General features: G+C 59.0%; 1 pseudogene; it reads right to left on the reverse strand.

Annotated features, from left to right (window-relative positions):
- The window catches only part of LOC124746205, a 7,748-nt pseudogene that overhangs the window by 2,023 nt on the left and 725 nt on the right, over positions 1 to 5,000 (reverse strand).

Below are 5,000 nucleotides of genomic sequence, written 5' to 3' on the forward strand. Positions count from 1 at the left end.
GGCAGTCTCCGTGGCATTGCAGCCAGCGCGGCATCTGGTGTCACCTTCCCTCCCACGTAGCAGCCGTGCCCGAGTAGGTAAGGCATTAATCCGGACACGCAGGCATGAGATGTAGTCGCGGCCGGTTACGAACTGCCGCGTATTGGAGACCCAGCAGTGCTGCCCTGGTGTTCGGGCAGACTCTCGTAGCGCAGCGCCGTCGACCGACGAGTGCAGGCGGTCGGCCCAACACCGGCCCAACTGGTAACTGGACTTTATAACTTCCCCCTGCCATTGCAGGGCGTGGTCCAGTTGGTGAATTTCTCGCTGGATTAAGTCCTGGGAAGAATCATCCGCTGCCGCACCCAGTCCCTGCATCTTCGCCAATCTTCTCCTACGAAGAAGAGGGCCCAGCCAGCGGGCTGCAGGCACCCCCAAGCCCCCATGAGAGATGGGGGCGTGGAAGTAACCGACCGGCATATCTGCTGGCAGGTGCAGCCAAGATCGAACAGCTGCACGAACACAGACGTCAAGGGAAGAGAGGGCCCCAAGACGAGTCCTCCCCAGGGCGAGACCATGGAAAATACCCGGGAGGATAACAGAACGAAGGGCAAATAGCCGCTGCTGAGGTTTGAGTGGTGCACGCTTGATGATGTTCATCTGCTTCTCGACCTCCCGCCGGGGATGAAAAAGACTGCGTCCGCACGTGGAAAATTGCAGGCCTAGATACTTGAAAGTATCTCCCATCGCCAGTGCTGGGATGTTGTTCCCCCCAGCACGAAAGATGACAGTCTCGTCGACCTTGGTTTTCTTCTCCCGGCCTGATGAGACAAGGGCGAGAGAAAAACACTTCCGTGGGTTGACCTCGAGCCCGAGATCCCCCAGGGCCGACGTGGCGATGGTGAGAAGTTCCTGCAACCCATCACGAGTCTCGGCAAACAGCAGGAGGTCATCGGCGAATGCAGCCGCATTTATCCGCCGTCCAAGAATGCGTGCACCAATATGAGCAGGCAGGCGAGACAAGAGAATGTCAATGGACATGTTGAAGAGGATAGGAGACAGCGGGTCACCCTGCCGAACACCCCTCGAAGGCCGCACTAGATCTGACGACTTCCCATCCGCGCAGATAACCGTCGATCCCGCCTCATAGCATCCCTGGATGTAGTCAACAAACTCGACCGGCAAACCGTGGGCCCTTAGCACCGGGCCAAGGGCACCATGGGCAAGCGAGTCGAAGGCCTTTGACACATCCAGAGATGCCAAGTACAGCGAGCCGGCAGCTCGGCACGCCTGGGTCATCGCCAGATCTAGAAGAAAGGTGTTGTGAAGCATCCCATCCTGAGGGATGAAAGCCCGCTGGCGACCGTCCAACACACAGTAGCGCATCAGGCGGCCAACCAGAACCTTGTGAAAGGCTCTGGTCAGCACCGAGCACACTGTGATCGGACGAAAGTCAGCAGGGGATGCTGCGGCGGTCTTCTTGGGCAGCAGGGTCGTTCTGGCCTGAAGGAGTCGGGAAGGAAGGGAGCGGGAAAGGAGGAGGAAATTAAGGATCTTGAGGAGAACCTCCCGGGGAAGGCGACGCAGTTGTGTCGGCGTGAGGCCGTCAGGACCTGCAGCAGAATTGCGAGGCGGGAGAGCAGCAGTGGCTTCTTCTGCAGAAATGGGAGCCCAGAGGTCACGGAAGGGCACCCTCTTCGAGAATGGCAGCAGCTCATCGGACAGACCCTCCCCACGCGGAGGTCGAGACCTGACACGTGGTGGAGAGAAGAGGTCTGTCCAAAACTCAATCAGCCCTGGGATGGATGGTGGCTGATGCAAGAGTGTGCCATCGAGAAGTCCGTTGATACAGCGTGCTCCGTTCTTCTTGAAAGCACGCTGGACCACCGCATACTCCCATCTCCTGCGTGCACGCTTCCGCTCTGGGGGCTGTTGGGTCCGCATACTTGCAGCTTGGTGGACGGCTGGCTCCCTGCTGCCTACTTCATCAAGAACAGACAGCAACATAGCCTGGATTGTTTCACGGCTAGTGGTGGGACCCAGAGCCACGAGATCATCAAGCGAGCGGAATCGGCGGTCTGATTGGGGAAGTTCTACTATAAATGACCAGATGGCTAGGTCAACATCTTCCACTCGAGGTGGAGACTGTGGCAAAGAATGACTGACTGCAGGCTCACTAGGAGGACCCTGAAGGCCGCGATCCACGCTAGTGAGCTCGGTGACAAAATTCGCAACCATGTCTTTGTAGGGCTGCGCTTTACGCTGACACTTAATTGATTCCAGCGTACGCTCGGGGAAGGCCTTTGCAAGTTCCTGGTTTAAAAATCTGCAACCCTGGGTGGCAAGAGTCGCTTCTGCATGGGCCAAACGCAGGAGCTCTTCCTGGGACCACCTGGCCTTCTTCCTCTCGGTCTTGATCTCAGCATTAGCAGCAATCGGATGGGCGCGACGCCGATGGACACCAAGTCCGGTCTTGGTGGAGAAGGACCGCATACAGTCAGGGCAGATGGCGGGGAGCAGCGCTCGACCCGCACCGGTTGGCTGGTTGGCTGGCTCATCAGCTGGCACAGGCGCTCCAGCGGGAGGCCTGGTACCACGTTTGCTTCTGTTAGTTGCACCAGCTGTAACAAAGGCAGGGGGGGAGGTAACCCCCAAGCCCGAAAAAGCACCCTGCTCTGTCGGTCGGGATACTGGAAAGGTACACCTACGCGAAACCTTCCGCAGCACCCTCACGACTCCCGCCACTTGAAGGCCAGAGCTAGGATTTCCCACCGAGAGGCTAATTGAACCATCATCCACCCGACATCACAAGGATGCTGAGGGGTGAATCGAGAGGGTCCATATATTACGCATCAGGTGGGCTTTGAGAGAGTCATAGTTACTCCCGCCGTTTACCCGCGCTTGCTTGAATTTCTTCACGTTGACATTCAGAGCACTGGGCAGAAATCACATTGCGTCAACACCCGCTAGGGCCATCGCAATGCTTTGTTTTAATTAGACAGTCGGATTCCCCCAGTCCGTGCCAGTTCTGAGTTGATCGTTGAATGGCGGCCGAAGAGAATCCGCGCACCCGCGCGCCCCCGGAGGAGCACGCTAAGGCGGACGCGGCCTCGCAGCAAGGAAGATCCGTGGGAGGCCAAGGCACGGGACCGAGCTCGGATCCTGCACGCAGGTTGAAGCACCGGGGCGCGAACGCCGCGCAGGCGCGCGCATCCTGCACCGCCGGCCAGCACGAGGCCGACCAACGGCGAGAGCAGACCACGCCCGCGCTAAACGCCCGCACTTACCGGCACCCCTACGGCACTCACCTCGCCCAGGCCCGGCACGTTAGCGCTGACCCACTTCCCGACCAAGCCCGACACGCCCCGATCCTCAGAGCCAATCCTTATCCCGAAGTTACGGATCCAATTTGCCGACTTCCCTTACCTACATTATTCTATCGACTAGAGGCTCTTCACCTTGGAGACCTGCTGCGGATATGGGTACGAACCGGCGCGACACCTCCACGTGGCCCTCTCCCGGATTTTCAAGGTCCGAGGGGAAGATCGGGACACCGCCGCAACTGCGGTGCTCTTCGCGTTCCAAACCCTATCTCCCTGCTAGAGGATTCCAGGGAACTCGAACGCTCATGCAGAAAAGAAAACTCTTCCCCGATCTCCCGACGGCGTCTCCGGGTCCTTTTGGGTTACCCCGACGAGCATCTCTAAAAGAGGGGCCCGACTTGTATCGGTTCCGCTGCCGGGTTCCGGAATAGGAACCGGATTCCCTTTCGCCCAACGGGGGCCAGCACAAAGCGCATCATGCTATGACGGCCCCCATCAACATCGGATTTCTCCTAGGGCTTAGGATCGACTGACTCGTGTGCAACGGCTGTTCACACGAAACCCTTCTCCGCGTCAGCCCTCCAGGGCCTCGCTGGAGTATTTGCTACTACCACCAAGATCTGCACCGACGGCGGCTCCAGGCAGGCTCACGCCCAGACCCTTCTGCGCCCACCGCCGCGACCCTCCTACTCGTCAGGGCTTCGCGGCCGGCCGCAAGGACCGGCCATGACTGCCAGACTGACGGCCGAGTATAGGCACGACGCTTCAGCGCCATCCATTTTCAGGGCTAGTTGCTTCGGCAGGTGAGTTGTTACACACTCCTTAGCGGATTCCGACTTCCATGGCCACCGTCCTGCTGTCTTAAGCAACCAACGCCTTTCATGGTTTCCCATGAGCGTCGATTCGGGCGCCTTAACTCGGCGTTTGGTTCATCCCACAGCGCCAGTTCTGCTTACCAAAAGTGGCCCACTTGGCACTCCGATCCGAGTCGTTTGCTCGCGGCTTCAGCATATCAAGCAAGCCGGAGATCTCACCCATTTAAAGTTTGAGAATAGGTTGAGGTCGTTTCGGCCCCAAGGCCTCTAATCATTCGCTTTACCGGATGAGACTCGTACGAGCACCAGCTATCCTGAGGGAAACTTCGGAGGGAACCAGCTACTAGATGGTTCGATTAGTCTTTCGCCCCTATACCCAGCTCCGACGATCGATTTGCACGTCAGAATCGCTACGGACCTCCATCAGGGTTTCCCCTGACTTCGTCCTGGCCAGGCATAGTTCACCATCTTTCGGGTCCCAACGTGTACGCTCTAGGTGCGCCTCACCTCGCAATGAGGACGAGACGCCCCGGGAGTGCGGAGGCCGCCGCCCCGTGAAGGGCGGGGAAGCCCCATCCTCCCTCGGCCCGCGCAAGGCGAGACCTTCACTTTCATTACGCCTTTAGGTTTCGTACAGCCCAATGACTCGCGCACATGTTAGACTCCTTGGTCCGTGTTTCAAGACGGGTCGTGAAATTGTCCAAAGCTGAAGCGCCGCTGACGGGAGCGATTATTCCGCCCGAGAGCATCCCGAGCCAACAGCGGCGCGGGTCCGGGGCCGGGCCAGGTAGGTCCGTCATCCGGGAAGAACCGCGCGCGCTTGCCGGGAGCCCGAGCGCCCAAAGGGGCGAATCGACTCCTCCAGATATACCGCCGGGCAGCC

The sequence above is a fragment of the Schistocerca piceifrons genome, unplaced genomic scaffold, assembly GCF_021461385.2.
Source record: "Schistocerca piceifrons isolate TAMUIC-IGC-003096 unplaced genomic scaffold, iqSchPice1.1 HiC_scaffold_348, whole genome shotgun sequence".
In the NCBI taxonomy this organism is placed as follows: domain Eukaryota; kingdom Metazoa; phylum Arthropoda; class Insecta; order Orthoptera; family Acrididae; genus Schistocerca; species Schistocerca piceifrons.